The sequence below is a fragment of the Eurosta solidaginis genome, chromosome 1, assembly GCF_040869045.1.
Source record: "Eurosta solidaginis isolate ZX-2024a chromosome 1, ASM4086904v1, whole genome shotgun sequence".
Taxonomy (NCBI): domain Eukaryota; kingdom Metazoa; phylum Arthropoda; class Insecta; order Diptera; family Tephritidae; genus Eurosta; species Eurosta solidaginis.
The window spans coordinates 155,083,262-155,107,592 of record NC_090319.1 but is presented as its reverse complement, the minus strand read 5'-3'; the positions used below and the strand labels follow the sequence as shown (position 1 = coordinate 155,107,592).

The window sequence follows — 24,331 nt, the reverse complement described above, 5'->3', positions numbered from 1 at the left end:
ACATTGTCACTCCATACAAAAATGAATAGATCTGAATATGGGGATTTTTGACATACATTTCGGCGATTTTATAGTTTCAATCTTTAATAAAATGATTGTCAAAAAATATCAATTTCTTCAAACATATTTTACAATAACACGATTAGTTAGAGTTAAATATAAACAAATCTAAGAAAAATTTATATTTTAATTAAATTAATTAGTCAAATATTGTAACGCATTTAACTCATATTGAAAACCAAATATTCTTTTGAAATTTGAGTAAATTGGACCTATGATCTAATAGTTAACATCACTTAGTGGATAGGGGTTATCTTACACGTTCTGTGATCAAAATCGACTGGTTGCGTCGGGACTTCATATTTACAAAACCTGTTTTTAGCGATAACATTGGAATGGTAAATAATATTTACCATCCACCTTCGAACTAAATATATTTACTTCAAGGTTCGATTCGAGCTCAAGGCCAGAACAATAATTTTTTCTAATGATAATTATTGTTATTTTTTAATTTTTTCTAAATTTGAAAAATTCTATTTTGTTTTTGGAATAGTAAGTAGAAAATTTTTCAGACAACCTGCCATAGCTGCGCAGATAGATCCATTTTGAATGGTGCTAAGCTTTCATCATCAGTACGCTTTAGGCACGCTGCGCTAACCATTTAGCTATATAGCGGTGGTGGTGTAAATATATTTACGCCAAAACAAGTATTTTGATGTTTTTTCCCATAATTTTTAACGCATTTCTACAGTTGAAGGTCAAACTAAAGTTTACTGAAATTTTTGGCCCGTTTTTCGTTTTAGCTGTAACATTTTTTGTTCTGGCACCCGCTTCAGCTGACGCGAGGGATTTATCTGTGATTGTTGCCAGTACTAAATTTGAGATAAATCCCTCGTGAGAGCGAAAAAAATGAGAGCGTTAACAAATGTTTCGTATCAAGTCATCTTTGGTGCGTTGCATTTATTAATACACAACAGTAACGAAAAAATTTAAAGCCGTTAAGATTTCCTCAATTAAATGAAATTCTTCGGTTATTCAGCCATCAGCATGACTTCCGTAAAGTGCATATCACTACAACCATTCTGAACTCCATTAACACTCATCATAGGACGGCGTTAGTGCAGCTGGGCCTGTTTAGATACAGCCAATCACGACTGGTTCGTTCCTCCTCCGTTAGATAGATAGAAGTTAAGGACTCAAGGTCCTGGATTTATAAAAAAAAATTAAGGGGCCAACTTGCCTTGGATATAAAAATAAGAAAGAAGATTTACAAGTAAAAGTTTAACAATTGTATTGCTTTAATATTAGATACACAAGTAATGGATAATATAAGAACCCCGACGCAACTGCTCTTGCAATGTCTTCTGCTGCCTTTTATAACATTTCTCTTGGCGTCGTTCCATAGCCAGACATATGCGACGTCTGGGTGTGAGTGTGGCCTAGACTTCCCACAGGTATCTTACATGGCTGGAATGTGCAATGCAAAAGTTTCACAACAGTGTGAAATAGAAATATGCTGACTCCGCTGCAATATAGGTAAACTGCCTTGGTTCCCATAGGTTTGATAACGTTGCGCAATATTGTAATTGCGCGATATGATGAAATGCACTTGGCCTTGAAGCGGGTGTTGGGTTGCAATTATGCTGCTTACGATAATTATGCTAACGCATCTGCTGGTGGGCTATGGGACTGTGGAAGAATAATTATGCGGACACAGCGGCACGTGTAAAATTTAGCTCGTGGGAATGCAACATGTTGGGTGCCGCCAGCGGTTAACTTAGATAATTTATTGAGGATTGCACGGCGACCATTGGTCAGCACCTCAACCCAGCCGACTTGCATGATGAGCCCTAGCAGTTCTCTTGGCTTAAGGGATTTAATGTGGGCATGTTCTGGCCATGGTAAGCCCATAAATCGAGCCCTGCGTGTTGAGATTGCGTCACATTCCAAGAGGATATGGTTCGCCGTCTCCACTGATCGATCACAAAATCGGCATGTGTTATTCCGTTACTTTTTAGATTTTATATATACGTACGTTATTTTTATTAAAATATATTCTAAAGCATAATCTATTGAAGTGATAAATTTTAAAGTTATATATGTATATATGCAAATACTTTTTAGAATGTAGGAATAATTTCCAAATGAGCCTTTTATATAAATCTGGCAATGATGAAACTGAATTTATAATAGTTGAGGTGTTCGGCAAAAACTTTAAAACTCTTGTGTCATGCATTTATAAAACAAATAAGTTCATTAGCCTATAAGGTCTATCTACAGTATCTGACTCTGCTCTTCTTACTTGACTTCTCTTAAGTGTTTGATTCGGTTAGCCACATGCTGTTATGTGGCAATCTTAAGATATACTTTGGCTTCGGCAGAAGTGCATTAAAACTTATGGAAGCTTGTCTTTCAGATAAGTTTCAATGTGTCAAGATCGGATCTGAATTATCGCAACTTGAAGTTGTTGAAAGTGGGGTGCCCTAAGGATCTATTCTTGGCCCTTTGCTCTTCAGTATTTTTATAAATGATGTCATGTAGGCGGTGCTACGCCCATTTTAAATGTTCTTCAAAATTTTTATTTGATATCATAAAATCAACCAACATATCAAGTTTAATCACTTTATCTGTCTTTGGTAATAAATGATCGCATTTTTTAATTTTTCGAAATCATCAACATCGTACAGTGGCCCTGGTTATAGTTTGATTTCGCCTATTTTTAATACTAATTTGTTCTGGGTCCAGATTAGCCAGTATACCAATTTGCATAAAGATATTTCAATTTTTACTCAAGCTATCCTGTTAACGGACGGACATGGCTCAATCAAAATGTTTTTCGATCCTGATAATTTTATTATAAGGAAGTATATATTTATTTCGATTCCTTCATGCCGTTACGTACTACCTTTATTCAATTAAAGTTATAATAGCATTGCGGACACTTTAGCCAATCCAACGCCGGCCATTTCATTCACAGTGTTTCTTGGTTAAACGCCTTTCTACTTTAAACACCTGACTGCATAGATGACCTTCGGGCGCTCTCCAAAAATTACCTTATTCGTTATTCAAAGTATTGCGTTAAACACCTTTCCGCCTTAAACACATTTCTGAGTGGGAGCAAGCACAATAGGTTCTCCATCGTTTACTTCTCAAACACAGACTCCCTACATCTGCTCTGACCAAGCCTTGTAAAAAGAATGCGACGCCAAAGGCATTGGCCAGTCAGAATACCAGTTATGGGTCTAATTTCTCTATTTTTAAATTTATGAGTAGCACGATCTTCGACACTTTACAGCCCCGCGCTTGGGACCACGCCTTTCCAGCTTGGTCGATCAAGTGCAACTCTCGTTTTCCCTCAATGTCGTCTTTATGTGACATCTATGGAGCAGGCTTCGAGGAATGGGCCCTTTTTACATAGCTCATCCGCTTTTTCATTCCAATCTAATCCCATATACCCTTGGAAACAATATAGATGTATGCTTCCCCTATACCGAATTTTACCAGGGATTGAACATAACAAGAACAAAGAAAATTTTGAGCGCCATTTTAGTAAGAAAATAATTTAATCACAATTCGGCATTAAAATAGATGTAAAAAAACTTTAAACAAGACATATCATTTGAAAAAGTCGTACATATGCATAATCCTGAGGCAATGAAAAAGTGTTTTATAAAGAATTCTAATTGTAGGCTGAAAAAATTGGCTTAGTAAACAGCCGAAGGTTTTTTCTCTCTAGAACTGCTCAGAAAAGTAGAATAGTGCGCACAGGGAGCAAAAAACAAAAAAAATTTGTGTAAAAGTGTTTTGCGTGGATATAGTTTAGGTCTCCAAATTGGCGTTGGACCCACCTAGGGTAATTTTTTATAAGCGCGGTCGCCAATGCAGAAAGGTGTTCTGCGCAAAAATACTATGGATCCCTCTCTCGACTTCGAAGCGCTCCGTGGGCATTTTTCGGTTTTTTGGAAATATCTTTTGACAGAATTAAAATATTTAATTTCGGCCTTTCTTACAAGATAATGACACGTTCACGTCAATAAATATTCCTGATTTATCCCGTTTTCGAGTATGGTGCTAAGAAATTGAATGAGCGACAATACAGCACACAGACTGAAAATCTCGACAATGAACTCCAAATTGGGAACAGCTGCAATAACCACTTATTGTTGCCAAATCAACCATAAACTCATATGTATATTTATGTGCATTAGAGTGTTTCAAGACATGAGAGAACATTTTTTACTCCCGATTAATATGGAAATCTCTATTTACTTGGCTCACCCGTAAAACAAGGTATATTTGATTACCAAGATGGACATTAGCAGAGATACTCACTCCACAAAGGGGTTCGTCTTAAGTGAAACAAAGTCATATATACAAATATATAAATTTTTACCACATGAGCTACCGAACTCTTTTTAACTTTGAATAATATACATGTATATAGATTTAAAAATGTTGTATATAACTGACCCAAACCAATGATTGATAAAGTCCACTCATAATAAGGTGATAAGAGGAAATGATGCAGAAGCTTTCAAATAGAAATTATGTTTTCCCGTATATCAAGAAATTCGAGACACCACATTCAGTACAAATTGTGTATTATGAAACTTCGGCGCACAACTTCAAGAACTTTTCCATTTTTTTTTTTCAAGTTTATTTTAGATATGAATCAAATTGATAACTTGGTTAATAAATGACTCGGTTGTGGCATAACATAGCTCTTTTATAAGACGCGGTTTTCTGTTAATTTTTTTTACGTTCGTGCTAGAAGCTTATCAAATGTAGAACATTTATTATAAAAATGTATTTTGCTTTCCTCGTATATACTTACCCACTCTGAAAATAAAAATAGTATAGGTTTATAAAGCTCTTATATTTCGAATTTGTATGGAAATGTAATTTTAAAAAGGAAAAATAACAGTTAAAACTAACATATCAGTTTTTTTTAGTCTGTAACGGCAAGCAAATTTCAATAGTGTTGTCTGCTTTTATTTTCCTGGTGATTTGCTAAAACAATGAAACCATGTCGTCTGCATAAAAATATGTGTGGATAGGAAAGGGCTATACAACCATGTTTCGGGCAAAGGCAAATTCGATCCGCCTTAATCGAATTTACGATATACCGTCATAGGAGGCTGAATTTTGGGCGACGTTCTTTGTCCACCATGGCGTTAAAGTCGTCAGACACGATTTTCATATCATGGCAGAGGCAGCGCTCGCATGTGCGTAACATGCTTTCAAAGAATGTAGTTTTCTTCGTCGAGCAGGATAAATGTAATAAGTAAAGAATCATATATTAACACCATCATGGCGAAGACCACAAGAGTAAGCGCCAGTAACAGTTTGCAGTGAACTGCCTTTACCGCCACAAATTCGACACCAAATATGCGCTTTTCTGCACTACCACTTTCATTGGTCATTTAATTTTGTGGTTTTATGGGATAAGTGACAATACTAGCTGACAACCCGATTTGCCAGAAAGAGTGTCCTATAATACCTTTGATGGCATTTAAAACACTACCCAGCGGATGGTCATTGGCTATCTGAGGAAAACTTCACGGGTATTTTTTGGTAATTAATGATTACAATGGTCCCTTATCTCGGATGGTGCTATATGATATACCAGTCTCACGATTCCATGCTCTCTTCAAAACAACGGCTCTATACACGGTAAGCTATTTTGTTCCCATTAGAGCTGATGATACCCTGCTACCGGAAAGTACCCGAGCCAGGTAACTTGTGTAATGCCCGATTAATGGGGTAACCGGGTGTTATCCCGCCTTTCTTGTACAATAACAGTTACTTCGATAAATAAAAGCGCTAAACAATAATATTTTCGGGATATACCTGCGAAACCTGCTAACTAGGTGTTTTACCACCTCTACACTCTTGTTAAGTGGTCAGTACTAGTTCCTCTCAGGATAATGTAATTACGGTGGATAGTTATAGCAACTCTGCTGGTAATTTCATCGTCAGTGCAGGCTTCTTCATTTTGCTGCAAACATCCCTACAGAATGTGGTGAAATATGACGGCTCAGATTTTTATATTCCGCAATCTGGGTCCTATTTACATAAGTATCCCCACGATGTGTGGTTTATTTAGCCAGTAATGAATATTAAACCCTTCGGAATGCAAAGATAGGGAAAACAGGTCAGGTTAGCAAGAGCAAGCCTCCAAATAGAGAACCTGAATGTTTTTCCCTCTAGCCAGTATTGAAGCTTATATTGGTCATATTGCTTCCGTATCTGCTGCACAGCAGAATGGAGTCCACAAAGTAATCAACACCGCTATTGCTCTAAGAACTACACAAAATAATTAGCCTTCCTTGAGTTTTCGTTCGCCAATCAGCTCCCCTCGATAGTGAAGACGTGAGCAGCGAGCTTATAGAATTATCGGTAGACGTTACCCGAGTTCAGGAACGAAACATTAAGGCCAAGTAGCAACAAACGAGTGTAAAACAAGATAGTTTCCTTTTTACAAAAACAAGTAGGCGGGACCTACATATTAAGGGGACTCATGTAACCGTATAAATGCCTTATAAAGTGTGTAAACGTATAAATTTATCTAGTGCGTAAACGAGCTGTCAAAGTTTGTATGAAAAATCATTTACACAATTTGTATAAATTTACGCGCACATTTCATTATGTAAACGCGGTAAACTCAAAGGAATGCAACGTTGCAGACATTACAGCAGGCATTTTCATCAGAAATCTCCAACATCAGCAAGCAAAGGCGTTTTAGTTTTGATTTTTCACTTAATCTTGGCATTTGTTTAATTTGTATAACAATCAACAAAATTTTGTTTGGCAATAATATCGCTGATAAACAATCAAGTTTATCAAGAGTACTACTTGGTGCGTTCATATAACAGCGTGTGTAAATGGATATAATTTTACACCTTATAAGTTTATATGCTTTCATGAGTCCCCCTATTAAATGCCAGCTCTATAAGGTATCCGCTTAGACTGGTGAATTTTTCGGAGAAGCTTTTCATGGCAGGAATACAATCGACGGACTTGTAACACCATTGCTGAGGCACAACCTCACTTAAAAAAAACCTTTTTGGATGATAGTTTTCCATGGACTTGATTTTACGACTGCCGATATGAAAGCCAACACGCTAATCCCATACAACGTATGCTTATATATATTTATTTTCATAAACAATTAAATCCTATTTCGTCACCATTTTGGATTTAGTGCTTGAATACCAAGAAGTACTAGATAAAACACTTTTTCGCAAAACGACCTCTTATATTCTTCCCCCTTCTCTCGTCCTTCGTATTGTAAGGGAGTTTTCAAAATAAGCTGTCACTGCGTAGATACCTTGTCGTTATTACGTCATGCAACAAAAACATGAATAAACTTATTTTATTTAGGGATGTCATATACATTTCACTGTTGCTAAACCGATACCTTTTCTGAAAGAGAAAAATATTTTAAACATAAGAAGTAATATTTTATTTTCAAGGAATAATATGCTCTGTTAAACACAAAAATGAAAATCTAAGGATCGAAAATCGCACAAGGGCCTCGGTTTTTGTGAGACGGAAGAAAGTTACACTTTCTTTTTAAAAAATTTTTAGAGAAAGTCCTAAATCTTTTCGTATATATACTACTACATTGTAATTATAAACTACCCAGCAAAATTTTAACCTTATATAAGGCTTATTTCATTTGGAAAAACGGGCTAAGGAATCAGGCCATCATTCTATAAGAAATATTATTTGTACGGCTACCTTCTTGTAATACTCCTTGTTTTTCTGCTAATAAGACTTATAGCGCATATAGAATAAGTCTTAGATAAGGAATTATTATAAATTACTAGGTAGAATATAAAAATTTTATTATAAGCCTTACAGACCAAATAAAACAAGGCTTACATAAGGCCTTATTATAAGATACTACTTGTTCTATTAGGATGTTTTATTTAAAGCTTAAAACGGCTGACATAAGGCTTTATAATAAGATAATACGTTAAGTACAATAAATAAAATATATTATATGGTTTATGAACCAGGTGGATTAAGGAATATATTATAACCGAACTATCTATATATTAACACGCTAGCAAAATTTCCATACAATCAATTGACAGACTGTTTCGCATACTTAGCATACGTAAAATCATTTAAAAGTTATATGAATCGATTCGTATGGATCATCCGCGGTTTATAGGCCTATTTTTCTTAACAAATATTACTATATTTGTTTATAATTAATAGAAAGAGTTTTTTGTAAATTCGAACAATCTCCAAATATCGAAATTTATTTTCGTGCACAAAAGCGCACCATCTGTACGACCAATTATGTATGTGCTCTAAGACACAAACCTGAATTCGAAATTCGAAAAGCTGCGTAGTTGTGTTGCTCAAATGTTTCACCTACATACATATGCGTACGCGCCAGACGGTGAAAGAATAAAACATTGTTTCCCATTGTTGCCACTTACCTATAGTGGCTTCTACCAAAATCCTAAAAAATTGTTCCAAAATAATGTGTAGCGTACAAAAAAATCTTAAATAGAATTAAATTTTGACCGGGCCATTTTTTGTGGCAAATTTCACTTACACGTAAATACATAGGTCTTTATTTAACAGATTCTTTGTTTTTTATTTTATTTGCTTTCAAAAAAACATGAAATCACAAATAATGAGTAAACTTTTGTTGAAACTAACTAAATTTATGTGGCAAATTTCACTTAAAGTAAATACATAGGTCTTTATTTAACAGATTCTTTGTTTTTTATTTTATTGGCTTTCAAAAAAACATGAAATCACAAATAATGAGTAAACTTTTGTTGAAACTAACTAAATTTATTTATAAAAATTAATGGCTAATTTGTTCGAAAATGTTTTTGCATTTGCAGATTTAATCCTTGTTTTAGATAAAGTACGTCTTATACTGAACAAAAAAAATAAATTTGCTACAAAAATATAACATTAAATTTTTTCTATTGTCTTTTAGGCTAATTTATTTTATTTCTTATTTTATTCTATTATGTATATATTCTTTTATTTCAACTTGTTTATTATTATTTAAATGCAACTTGACTGAATCAGAAAATTTCAAGTTGTATATTAAACGAAAAAAAACGTCCCAAAAACGTTTTTGATTTTAGGTCTAAACGGCAACCGGCATAATATTGGCCGTATTGCATAGGCCGTATATTACCTACTATATTTATTATTAGGCTATATGCCCATGAATCGGATGCTTAGGTCCATAACCCCAATTTGTTTAAGTCGCTTAAAGTTATAAAATTAATTTTATTTTAGTAAATATGTTTGCGTGACTAATTACAATGTTTTTGTTTGTTTTTCTTTTCTTTCTAATTTCACATACTATATTTTATGGTAGATATGGTCATATATAATTATGAAATGGAGTGTTTACAAATTTAATATAAATTAATTACGTATACAGATCTCAATGGAAAGCCCAAAACTAAATATCCGAAAATTAGAATCTTCATATTTCCATAATGCTAACATTAAAACCCGAATGAAAGTCTAAGTGCACTTATTGCGTTTTTATATGGAACTGTTTATTCACTTCACTTAATTTTTTTGCAGTTTAAGTACTTTATTTTTTCTTTCATTTAAAATTTTTTAGTAAACTCTGACATCTTTCCCATTACATATTTTTTATATTTTTATTTTATTTTTTATGAAGGTATCCTCTATTCTATTCGAAATTTTCGTTTTGTGTCACACTAACATATTGCATATGTATTTATATAAAACTAAACTCGGTAAAGCGCCAATTGCATACGTAACGGGTGGTGTGAAACAGGCTAAATTCCTTTAGAACATTTCTTCGTTTTTAACTAAAAGTTCGTGTGTTTTTTGAATTATGACACCACTGAAGTAAATGGGCGATATATGTACATATATGGGTGCTATAGGCATACTAGGGAACCGAGCACCCAAAACTAACTTCGGTAGCGTGCCAACGGCGTACCTCCCGATTGGTGTGGAAAAAGCTATTTTTCAATGCAATTTCAAGTAATTTCACCAGAATTCTATGTCAGTTTCATTTGAATTGACATATTTATTTTATTTTTGTTTAAGGAGCTCCATACCAAAACGTTATAATTTTATTTGAAAAGTTTGTAGAAAACTTAAGAAAATGCAATCAAATGTATAACGTCTTAGATCAAATTCGAAATTTTAATGAAAAATTTAAGTAAGTTAGACCAGTTTGCTATATTTCCACTCACTGCTTAACTATTAACGCATTATTGCACCCCCAACATTGGATGCACAGACTGAGTTGAAAAAATACAAGTTGGTCGAATTTCGACCACAGCCGATACTAGTAAGTATTATTGCACACATAAAGTCACTTATAATAATTGACCTTAAATTCCTCTATTTATCTTTGTAATCACCGATTTAAAGTCTTTATTTAAGTATAGATTTGTAATCGAAAATTCACTTTCAGTTCCTATGTACCAGTTACGGGAGGAGTAACATTGAAAATAGGGGAGCTACAAAACCCGAAACATGATACAAAAAATGGAGGTAGTTCCATTTAAGTGACATTAGCCACTTGACTTTTGCGTGTACATTGACAGTTTCATCAAAAACAAGCTACCAGATTGAAACATCTTAAGAAATTTTCTAATTTCTATAGATTTCATATTAACGGATACGACTCAATTACTTTCATAGTTATATTAAATAAAAAGGGGAAAAATGCATGCGTTTTAAATATTTTAATACGAAATTTCAGCCTAAAAAAGAAGGTTCCCGAAGTATGCAAAGTAAGGAACGACAGCCTTCCCAAGTGTTCGAACGTTTGCTCAAAATATTTTGGCAAAACATACGCGTTTGTCAATTGCTTGCCCAAAAGAGGTATTTGTAAACCAATACCGCAATTTCTAGAGAGTGTGCCCTACTTAAACGCAGTTTTTATGAAATTTAATGGCGATAAGTTGTAAGTCTTTTGTTTTTCTTTCGGTGCTACTATGGTTAAAATTGATAAACGATTTCTGAAATTTTTTTAAAATTTAGATACACATATATGTAACTAGTAAAAATGTTAAGAAATTTTATAAAGTTATAATGAGAGTGAATATTTTTCACTCATTGTAAACGAGTAATAAATGCTTGTATATATCAAAAGAAAGGTAATTTGATTACTTTTCTTTCGGTAATACTATCGTTTAAATCTATATCCGATGTTTTAAAATTTTTGGAAAATAAGAGATACATGTATATAGCTGGGGAAAACTTGGTAAAATTTTGTAAAGTTGTAAGAAAAGTTTATGTTTATTACTCCTTGCAAATGAGTTTCAAGTTTAAGCATATACCAAAAGAAATATAATTAAATTATTGTACTTTTGATAGTACTGTCAATCGAATCAAAAAGTTGTTTTCAAAATTTTTTATATTTTAGAAAAACACCTCTGTAGTAAGAAATTTGTTTGTAAAGTTATACAAGTATTTTTCATTCATTGTGGCTTTTTGTTAAAAATAAATGACAGGCTCTCCGACAAATATCAAAGTTTCTTAAATCGAGTGATGAAAAAGCTAATAATTCCTTTATAATAATAGAATTAAAAAGATACTTATCACAATAATCCTTGGTTTTAATTGATTTGAAAAATTTAGCTTATCGATTGAATGATTTAAATGGAATTGCCCTTTTAGAAGCTCGACCTAATCAGCTTTGATATTTTATCAATTATCGAATTAATTAGTTTGATAAATAAAAAAATGTCATTTTAATGTCAAAAATCTGAATATTACGCTGTTATTCAAAATTACTTTATTTCAATATTATTTGTATTTCTTTTTTAATTTATAAAAAAAATATTATAGTTTAGTAAATACTTAAAAAAAGATTGTGATTACAAATAATTATTATTTATGCTATTTAATAACTTTAAGACCGTTTTATCTTAAAATTTATATGCGATGAAGACAAATTTAATGTTAAAAGTCCTTTTAACAGATGTATTCTTAACATTTTATGATAAAACAGCCTTTAGAACAATTGTAAATGAATTTTTATATTATTAAATAAACGTTTTCATTAAAAATTAAAAAAAAAAGTTTGGACATTTTTTGGGTATTATGGAGTTTTTTTTAAGGTATTTTTTGGGTATTTTGTAAACATTTTGGGCATTTTTTTGGAGATAAAATTTTTCCGATATGGCATCTCTACAAAAATACAACCCGGTGTTATGGGAAATTTTCTGTTAGAGAGCAGCAACTATGCATTTTTCTTTATGGCACTTTGGTATAAGTGTGAGAAGGATGCGCGATCACACGTATACGACTCGCTCAAGGGGAAAGTGGATAAAATCCGCACACTGCCTATACAAAATTATCCATTACTTTTTGCGAGGGCAGCATTCCAAAACCACAACTTTTTTCCAAATATTTTTTATTCACGTAAAGCTCTGTTTAATTAGAAAAAAGATAAGCTATCATCGAAGAAAATCGATGCAAAACTACGTAAGTTATAAGCGATCAAATAAAAATACCCAGGTTACGCAACTTCAATGTATGTATTCATACATATATTAAAGGTATAAAGTGCAAATTGGATATTATCCGGATAAACGAATAACACCATAACAATGATAATACTTTTTCTTTAAATAAATCAAATAGTACTTTTAATACTCGAATTGTTTTATAGTAGGTAGAGTGGTTGCATCGAAAGGAAGAGTGGTTGGGTTCGAAAGCTGCTGTAGGCATGTAGTTATAAACATGTATTTCCGTCACTTATGGGTAAGTATGCAGGTAGATTTTCAAAATTATAAGACACAGAAAATGTTTAAAGCCTACACCTAAAGCAGGTAGTATTTTCTTTTCCCGGCTTCGTATAAAAAGGAACCTTTCCGTATAGGTAAGATTTGATTTTTTAAATTTTATTCTTGTTCCGAGTATAAATATGAGTTAATGCGCCTTGAAACTTCATAACATCTGCAAGGCTCGCCGGAGATAATTCAGTTCATAAGTCAAATTTCAAAACCGTGATTTAGTAAAAAAAATATAATGAGTAAAAGGACGCGAGAATTTGAGTGTAATAACGATCCAGATATGTTCTGTTTCATGTGTGGCCAATATACTATCATAAGGCGACGACGAGTGTTCTCAGATCACATCAAAACTTTATACTCCAAGTATTTTGGCATTGAGCCTAAAAATGCTGAAAAACCATGGACACCGAACACTTTGTGTACATCGTGTCGAGTTGAATTGATTCAGTCGGAATCCGGACAACAAATAAAATTTTATACACCAATGATATGGAGAGAACCTACTTGCCATTCAATAGAGTGTTATATTTGTCAAACAAAAGTACTTGGCGTTGGAAGATCAAGAAGAGTAACCTATGCCAGCGTACCTACAGTGACATTACTAGTACTACATTCAACGGCAGTTGCGGATCCAGTTCCATTGTCAACAGTAACATCTGAGTGCGGGAATCGAGTTGTACTGAATTTCGCATGAGAAACGTTCTATCTCAAGCACAACTTAATGATTGGATAAGAGATTTGGAACTATCCAAGGAAAAGGCCGAGATCCACACTTCTCGTATGCAACAATTTAAATTTGTATCATCCGATGTTAAAGTGATATATTTTAGAACTCGCCACGAACCATTTTCCAAACACTATACCAAGAAAGACAGTATATGCTGCTGCAACGGCATTCCTGGTTTATTCAAAGAGTTTGGTCAAACATATGATTCAAAAGAGTGGCGATTGTTCATAGACAGCAATAAACTGAGTTTAAAGGCTGTATTATTGCATATTGGTAACAAAAAGCCTTCTATCCCGCTAGCACATGCAGTAAATACAAAGGAAACCTACGAGGAAATGCAAAAACTACTCAAATTGATCAAATATGAAGAGCGTGATTGGAAAATATGTTCTGATCTCAAAGTCGTTGCAATGCTATGCGGTCTACAAAGTGGCTACACCAAGCACTGCTGCTTCCTCTGCAAGTGGGATAGCCGAGCTCGTAAGGAACACTACGTCAGAAAGGATTGGCCGGAAAGAGTCGAGTTTACCGTTGGTGTGGATAACATCAAATACACCCCTCTTGTCAAGAAAGAGAAAATCATACTTCCACCCTTACACATCAAGCTCGGTTCCATTAAAAACTTTGTTAAGGCTTTGGACAAAGAAGGCTAAGCATTCGACTATTTGAAAACAATTTTTCCAGATATTTCTCAAGCCAAGATAAAGGAAGGTATTTTTTATATATTGGTTTCCGATCGATTTATTGATTTTCGTATATTTTTGGTAAGCTTTTCCGATCTATTCTGTACTAGTGCAAATAAAACAATTTATTTCACCTTACAGCTCGACGTTTCGCCAAATTTCCTTGGCTTCTTCTGGAGCAATTCTGTATTTATTAACAATAAAAACACAAAACAACAACATTAATTTGGAATTATCACAATTACACATATTAACATTTAACATAGTTTTCAAATTTTCACTTACATTTGAATTACGGCATTAAATTAAAGAAATAAAACATAATTTACAAGAACAAAGGTTAAAAAATATAGAAGATTAAAAATATAAAATAAAACGATACCTTCTACTGTGGTACACTTGTCAAACTAAAAGTAAAATGTTATAAACATAATATGTAAGTGGCAGCGATACCATCTGTGTCCTCTTTCTTATTCATAGTCTTTTCCCTATTTTGCAAAATTCGTAGGCTTTCCAAGGTGTATCTTTTTTTCTCTCTAGCTTCTTTGTCTATTATTTTCGTGTTTTCGAAGTCAGCGACGTGGTTGTGTGTTATTACGTGTTGTGAGAGAGCTGTATTTTGTTTTTGTTTCCTAATATCAGCTTCATGTTCGGCTAATCGTGTACCCAAAGCGCGCATAGTTGTTCCTATATAAACTTTGTTGCATTTTTCTTCGTTATTCCCTTTGCATTCTATTTTGTAAACCACATTGCTTTGTTGTTCTCTGTTTATAGGGGTTTTTGTTTTTGTAAAGCATCTTGATAATGTGTGGTTGGATTTGTAAGCTATTTTGATGTTCTGTTGTTTAACTACGTCTTGTGTTAAATTTTCTGTTAGCCTGGGAATATGAGTGACACTGTGATATTGTTTTGTTTCATTGTTTGTTGTTGTTGCTAGTGATTGGTTTTGTTGAATTTGATTTAATTTTTGTTCTATAAGGTCAGATATAAGGTAGTCAGGATAATTATTTCTTTTAAGCGTCATTTGTATTTTCTTTATGTTGTCGTCATGAAATTGCTGATGGCTTATAGTCAAGATTTTGTGTATGAGGTTTTTGGCGGTGTTAATTTTATATTTTCGTGGTTGTGATGAAAAAAAGTTTATTAGGCGCCCAGACGCTGTTGGCTTAGAGTACCAGTCTAATATTAAGTTATTGTTTGTTTAATGTATGCGGGCATCTAGAAAAGGTATGCTGTTGTGTTTTTCCATTTCCATCTTGAATTGTAGTCTGTTATGGTATTGGTTCAGCGTTATAAGTATGATATTTGCATCATCTCTTTGGATAATGGCAACTATGTCATCCACATACTTTACAATGAACTTAATGCCTTTCTGCTGCTTTTTGAGCTCCGAGTATGTGCTATTTATAAGATCATCCATTATTATATCCGCGATCGTGGGGGAAAGGGGGTTACCCATCGGCATTCCAAAAGACTGACTGTATATATTATTGTTGCATATAAAATAATTGTTGTCCTTTAAGCAAAACTCTAAAATACTTTGAAATTTTTTCCTCGGTATGTTGGTATTGTTTTGAATCTTGTCCCATTTTTTCATGATTATCTTTATAGCTAAGTTCGTCGGTATGTTGGTAAAGAGGGAGATAACATCAAAGGATACCAAAACATCTTCATGGCTAATGATCGTATCTTTCAATCTCTCTTTTAATTCAAATAAATTTTTGATGTTGTACTCCTCTGAAATTAATTGTTAATAAATACAGAATTGCTCCAGAAGAAGCCAAGGAAATTTGGCGAAACGTCGAGCTGTAAGGTGAAATAAATTGTTTTATTTGCACTAGTTCAGAATAGATCGGAAAAGCTTACCAAAAATATACGGAAGGTATTTTTGTCGGACCACAAATAAAAAAGTTGATCAACAATAATCAATTCAAAGGACTACTCTCATCAGTTGAGGCAGCAGCGTGGGAATCCTTTGAAAACGTCGTTGCTTCTTTTCTCGGTAGACACAAAAGCCCTAACTACGAGCAGATAGTGAACGACTTAATCAATAATTATGCGAAAATGGGTAAATATTAAAGGCTTATTAAAATTAATTTCCCAAAATTCTATACTTGTTTACCTAACTAATATTTTCTTTCCAGGCGTAAATATGTCGTTAAAAATTCACTTTCTGCACTCACATTTGAGCTTTTTTCCGGCAAATCTTGGCGACGAAAGTGACGAACATGGCGAAAGGTTTCATCCGCAAATGAAATTAATTGAAAATCGATTCTGGGACGTCGCAATGATGGGTGATTACTGCTGGTTTCTCATAAGAGAAACCGATCCTAAACTGAATAAGCGTCAAAGTCGAACACATAATTATTTGGACTACATAGTAAAATAAAATTAAGATAAAGATTGTTAGAATATAGTACAAACATAAATAAATTAAAAAAAAAGTTAAAAATATGGTCAATTTTAACTAAATAGAAACAGAGCATAGCTAGATATTTCACTCTTCTTTATACCATACATACGTTTTGAGGTATACGTTGAAATTGCGCAACCTGGGTATTTTTATTTGATCGCTTATAACTTACGTAGTTTTGCATCGATTTTCTTCGATGATAGCTTATCTTTTTTCTAATTAAACAGAGCTTTATGTAAATAAAAAATATTTGGAAAAAAAGTTGTGGTTTTGGAATGCTGCCCTCGCAAAAAGTAATTTTTTTCATATTTTTTCATAAAAAAAAAACAAAAATCTGAAATGATGAGCTAATATCTCGAAAACTATATGGTTGAGCAAAAAACAATGTATGATGCATTTATAGCAAATTTTGTCGTCTTTCCGATTCTGTAAACTTATTAGCAATTGCTTGACCCGTTCGTGAGATATACGTAATTAAAGGGAGCCATCTTTTTGGTTTTTTCGAATAACGGTAAATTGCAAATATCTCAAAAACGGTACCATAGAATCAAAAATAAACTCGATTTTCGAAATCAGGGGGTGGTTTTACATACGAATTTCATAACGGCGTCTCTGGTAAATTTTGGCCGTCGACCAGCGTTATTTGTAATCACAATCTTTTTTTAAGTATTTACTAAACTATAATATTTTTTTATAAATTAAAAAAGAAATAAAAATAACATTGAAATAAAATAACTTTGAATAACAGCGTAATATTCGGATTTTTGACATTAAAATGACATTTTTTTATTTATCAAAGTAATTAGTTCGATAATTGATAAAATATCAAAGCTGATTAGGTCGAACTTCTAAAAGGGCAATTCCATTTAAAATCATTCAATCGATAAGCTAGATTTTTCAAATCAATTAAAACCAAGGATTATTGTGATAAGTATCTTTTTAATTCTATTATTTAATAAAGGAATTATTAGCTTTTGCATCACTCGATTTAAGAAACTTTGATATTTGTCAGAGAGCCTGTCAGCTAGATTTTTCAAATCAATTAAAACCAAGGATTATTGTGATAAGTATCTTTTTAATTCTATTATTATAAAGGAATTATTAGCTTTTTCATCACTCGATTTAAGAAACTTTGATATTTGTCGGAGAGCCTGTCATTTATTTTTAACAAAAAGCCACAATGAATGAAAAATACTTGTATAACTTTACAAACAAATTTCTTACTACAGAGGTGTTTTTCTAAAATATAAAAAATTTTGAAAACAACTTTTTGATTCGATTGACAGTACTATCAAAAGTACAATAATTTAATTATATTTCTTTTGGTATATGCTTAAACTTGAAACTCATTTGCAAGGAGTAATAAACATAAACTTTTCTTACAACTTTACAAAATTTTACCAAGTTTTCCCCAGCTATATACATGTATCTTTTATTTTCCAAAAATTTTAAAACATCAGATATAGATTTAAACGATAGTAGTACCGAAAGAAAAGTAATCAAATTACCTTTCTTTTGATATATACTAGCATTTATTACTCGTTTACAATGAGTTAAAAATATTCACTCTCATTATAACTTTATAAAATTTCTCAACATTTTTACTAGACCCATTTGTTCGTCTGTTAACTCCCCTTCGTACAGTTTATGTAAATATATTGTTAACGTCCTCAAAAATATTACGAAATCATCAAAATATAATGTCAAAGACCCTATTGAATTCAATAATAAAATAAAAGACACGCACATATTTGACGATGAGAGTCTTATATCATTCGATGTTATTTCCATATTTCCCAGTATTCCTGTGGATCATGCCTTGGAAATTATATCGTCCAAATGGAATCTGATAGAACCCCATACAACTCTGACCAAAGAACTGTTCTTGGGAGTCGTACGTTTTTGTATTAAAGAAAATTGGTATTTTAAAGTCAACAATAAAATATATGAACAGCGTGTAGGAATGCCGATGGGGTCACCGGCATCGCCGGTCATAGCAAACATAGTAATGGAGGAATTGTTAACAAAATTTGAAGAGGATGCGTCTCAAAAGCCCCGTTTGTTAACAAAATATGTTGACGATCTGTATGCACATTCAACTTGCATCTAAACAGCTACATATCTTCCAATACTACCCTAAATAAGTCAACTTCGACGTTCCTGATAGATACAGGAGCGGATATCTCAATAATAAAGAAGGGTCAAATTGACAGTAATGTCACATTAAATAACTCACAAATCACAGATTTAAAAGGTATAGGCCGAGGCATAACAAGCACACTTGGAACAGTAAAAGCAGATCTAACAGATGATAGTCTTTTAATACGACATAAGTTTTACATAGTAGAAGACAATTTCCCAATCCCATGTGATGGATTTTGGGACTCGACTTCATTGAAAAATATAATTGCATATTAGATTATAATAAGATTGGGGACAGCCTAATATTAAGACCATATGACTACCCAGAAAATATAGTTATACAAATGACAAATAAACCAACAATTAATAGCATTACAATACCCGCTAGAGCTGAAGTAGTTAGACAGGTTCATATCAATAGTCACAATAAGGAGCTATTAGTGCCTCATCAAGAATTGACTAAGGGCATTTTTTTAGCCAACACTATAGTAAACTCAAATCAAGCTTTAATCAGAATCATAATTACAACAGATAAACATGCAATCATTCAAGATTACGACATCAAAACAGAAAGTTTAGAGGATTATGTAATAATTGAAAATACACCTCAATGTAAAGATAATAGTAAAGAAAAGTTAGAAAGATTAAATAAAAATTTCCCACGATTCGCTAGTAAATCACTCAACACATTATGCTCAGAATTCATTGATATATTCTCATTAGAAACAGAACCAATTACGACCAACAACTTCTACAAACAAAAGTTCCATCTGAAGGATAACACTCCTGTGTACATTAAAAATTATAGACTAGCACCACCAAGCACATAAGAATGAAATAAATAAACAAGTAAATAAACTAATTCAAGATGATATTATTGAACCATCAACGTCGGAGTACAACAGCCCTATTTATTTACCTAAAAAATCTCTTCGGGGCAAAGAAGAAAAAAGGTGGAGATTAGTGGTCGATTTCAGACAAATAAATAAAAAATTAACGGCTGATAAATTCCCTTTGCCTAGAATAGATGATATTCTGGATCAATTGGGAAGAGCAAAATATTTCTCATGCCTAGATTTAATGTCAGGATTTCACCAAATAGAACTCAACCCAGTATCAAGAGATATAACATCCTTTACAGCAGACAACGGTACTTATCGGTTCAAGAGATTACCTTATGGCCTCAAAGTAGCGCCAAACTCATTCCAGAGGATGATGACATTGGCATTCGCAGGTCTAAAACCATCACAAGCATTCTTGTACATGGACGATTTAGTGGTGTTGGGACGCTCTGAAAAACACATGATTAAAAATTTACGGGATGTATTCTCCACATGTAGGAAATATAATTTCAAATTACATCCGGACAAATGCCTATTTTTCAGCCAAGAAGTCACTTATCTTGGACATAAATACACAAGTACTGGAATTTTACCAGACCCAAGCAAATTTAAAATTGTTCAAAACTACCCAAATCCCAAAAATGCCGATGAAGCAAAAAGATTTGTCACATTTTGTAATTATTATAGAAGATTCATACCAAATTTCGCGGAATACGCCAGGATACTAACAAGACTTAGTAAGAAAAATGTAATTTTCAATTGGACAGACGACTGCGAGAAATCTTTTAATTACTGTAGTGTAAGCAGCCAACAATTCAATTTAATCCAAAATATTTAAATCAGTCTAATATTCTAACCTGCTACAAAAATTGTCTAAATGTTCATCAACACATAAAAATGCATTTGAGAATTAATGCTGACACAGCCATTAATAAACAGACGTGTACAACACACAACCAAACGAATTTGAATCCCAACAATTTGCATTCCTGCAACTTGCAAGGTTAGCATTTCCCATAAATTTGCAGCTCATATATGTAGGTACATATTTTGTGCCGAGTAGTATGTAGGTATGTAAGTATGTATGTTTAAGGTAGTTATGTATGTAAGTATGTAAGCTTAAATGTAAATAGATATTTATTTATTTATTTATTTATTTATTTATTTATTATTTAAAGTCGACGACAAACTATGGTCGACTGCATAATATAAAAGATATATAAATATACAACTCAAAAGATAAAATTTAAGATATATCGAGATTTCAACAATGTTATATTACAAACAAAGAAATATTAATGAACATTACTATTTAATTTCAACATATAATAATAATGAGAAATATGAGTAGAAATAAGATCTTATGCCGAAATCTTATACTGGCGGAATGCATCAGATTCCGCTCAGCATGATATCGGAATGCAGTGGATTCCAATCTCCCTGTTGGAATGCAACAAGATTCCAATCAGCATGTCATGGGAATCCGGCAGTGCTAAGAGTAGTGTAATGAGGATACGCCATCACAAGGCATAAAAAAGTAACATGACCTGTGTTGTTGGAATGCACCGGATTCCAATCAGCTCGATGCCTGACCCATAAAATTATACTGTCGGAATGCATACGATTCCGGTCAGTGACTCATGAAAAAGCATGTTTTTTACGTTGTTGGAATGCACCAGATTCCAATCAACACAGTACTGTCTTGTTCCTTCTTAATTATACATGTTGATAAATGTTCCTCCATCCTTAAGCGAAATAGTTCCCGTTTTTTATCGAAGGAATAAAATGCCGGCAAATTAAATTAGCTTGTATCTCTTAAATTAGATAGGCAAGTATTGCATTACGTATAGTGGCAAAAGTACATTCAAGACTGATGCAGCTATACAAGTCATTGTAGTGCGCGCACCAGATAAGAAGAGGATTATTTTTAGCAAAGTTTCGTCGACAAAGGGGTAAATAGAAAGGAACGTAGTGTCTGGATACTCTAGGGGGAACCGCAAAAAACCAGCGGCTGAGGAGGTCCGCGGAATCAATTTCTCCAATAATGAGCTTATGGATGAACAATACCCCCAGTAATATTCTCCGAGTTTCCAGAGTGGGTAAGTTAATAAGAAGAAGTCTACTTCTGTATGGAGGAAGGTGGAGACTTGAGTCCCAATTAAGGCCGCGCAATGCAAATATCAAAAATTGCTTTTGAACTGACTCAAGACGCTTTATATGCTTTTGAGAAACAGGGGACCAAACGCATGAGCAATACTCGAGTATTGGACGAACCAGCGATGTGTAAAGAACCTTAGTGAGGTACGGATCATCGAACTCTTTAGCCCATCTTTTAACAAATCCAAGTAAACCCAAAGCTTTGTTGGCTATAGATGAAATATGCATGTTAAAATTCAATTTCGGATCAAAAAGGACACCTAGATCATTTGCAATAAATATACGCTCCAAAGGCGTACCATCTATTACATAAGATTTCAATGCTGGCTTCACTCGGTGAAATGTCATATGCTTACATTTAGAGCAGTTTAAAGCTAGTAAATTTGTTGTGCACCAACATTGGAACGAGTCCAAGTCGGCCTGAAGAAGATCCAAGGAACTCAAATCGGTAGGACAGTAAGTGTAGCAAAGTTTTACATCATCCACATACATTATAGTATGGGAATATAATATTGTCTGTGGCAAGTCATTAATGAAAAGGGCAAAGAGCAAAGGGCCTAGATGACTTCCCTGGGGTACGCCGGAGGAAACTCCGAACGATTCCGACAGATTGCACTTGAACAGGACTTTTTGGGTCCGGTTAGAAAGATAGCTTTTCAGCCACATTAATAGGTGAAACGGAAAGCCCAGTAAATCAAGCTTATGAATAAGCAACTCATGGTTGACGGTATCAAATGCTTTGCTGAAGTCCATGTAGATGACATCCGTTTGCTTGTTCGCTAAAAATCCTTCCATAACTATAGAGGTGAATACAAGCAAATTTGTAGTGGTTGACCTTTGACGAATAAAACCGTGTTGGCATGCAGATAAAAGACTAGAACACTGATATTGCAGTTGACTGGTGACAATCTGTTCAAAGACTTTAGGAATGACTGAAAGTTTAGCAATACCCCTGTAGTTTTCAACTTTTGACCTACTACCTTTTTTATGCAGGGGTATAATAAAAGACTGTTTCCAAAGTGCCGGGAATGACGCAGATCCCAGAGATAGCTCAAATAATTTTAAAATAGGCTCATACATGTTTTCGGCGCAGTACCTAAGCACGCAACTAGGAACACCGTCCGGTCCCGGAGAAAAGGTGGGCTTCAAAGATTGAAGACTCTGAAGAACAATATTACCATCAATAGCAGGATTCCTAATGTAATTTGAGCTATCTAAGTGATAGAGATATTGACCGGAATGAAAACCACTGGATGAATACGTGGACTTAAAGAACTCAGAAAATAGTTCAACAGCGTCGTCATCAGTGCAAGCTTTTTTACCTCCAAAGGTTAATGAGGAAGGATACCCAGAAGTTTTCCGCTTTGAATTTACGAAACTGTAAAACTTTTTTGGATTTCTAAAAAATTGGGCTTTACAACAACTCAAGTAATTTTTATAACAAAGCTGATTAAGACGGTGAAATTTATAACGAGCTATTAGATATTTAGAGAGGTCTGCAGATGCTCCAGATTTCTTGAACCTCTTATAAAGCCTAGATTTAATGTTACTAAGTCTGATAAGTTGCCTTGAAAACCAAGGGGGCTTATTCGAACATAGGGTATAGCGAGTAGGAATGCAAGTATCAAAGAAGCCATCAAGCGTACTGTAAAATATAGAGATAGCCGAATCGACATCAGTGCAAGCATAGAGATCCGACCAATCATGGGAAGCCAACAGATCATTGAGCATAATGAAATTCGCTTTGTAGAAGCATCTAGATCGGGGACGAGACTGTACTTGAATCCTACGGGATAGGCTGATATCAAGTGATATCTCTAGCGTAGGGTGAAGAGGGTCTTCTGGAAGGGATAAAGGTGGTATTCGCGTAAGGGCAGTACCCACCGAGCCATCCACAAATACTAAATCCAGCATTTTATTTCCACTATTTGGAACATTGTTAATCTGTAAAAGAGATGAGTCTAACAAGCAATTGAGAAACTCATGTTGAGCAGTGGGAGTTAAAAAGTTTGAATCACTTATATTAACCCAACTAACTGTTGGCAAGTTAAAGTCACCAACAACAACAAGTCGATCGTTATCTCCCAACTGCGAATGCAAATCACAGATGGCCGAGCTATGACTAGCATAAACATCCATATCCGAACGAGGTGGTATATACGAACAGCAAACAATTACGCTATAGCTACCGAATGAAAGCCTAACTGCTATGAATTCGATATGAGAGATATTGTCCAGCGAAATCAACTCAGACGATAGGTTAGATTCAACAGCAATAAGGACACCTCCCGCTCTAGAGATGCGATCACGCCGATAAACAGCATATTTATTTGAAAAAACCTCAGAATTGTAATTATCAGGCTTTAGCCAGGTCTCCGTAAAAGCTACAACTTCTGCAGAAAAGTTGAAAGAATTAAGGAAGAATGGAACAAGTTTTGATCGTAAACCACGAACATTTTGGTAATTAATGAGAAGACGGGACAGATCAGCAATTACTTTTATGTCGTTATTACTGTGTTCGTCATACCGTTTTTTGGCTGTAATAAAACAGGTTCGGCCCTCGGCTTTCTCGTGAACAAGTGAAC

At 33.8% G+C, this 24,331-nt stretch overlaps 1 protein-coding gene across 6 annotated transcripts in view; it reads right to left on the bottom strand.

The window, feature by feature from the left end:
* The window catches only part of stac (C2 and C2B_Munc13-like domain-containing protein staccato), a 2,073,982-nt gene that overhangs the window by 1,501,947 nt on the left and 547,704 nt on the right, over positions 1-24,331 (bottom strand). The gene's annotated exons all lie outside the window — the stretch shown is intronic.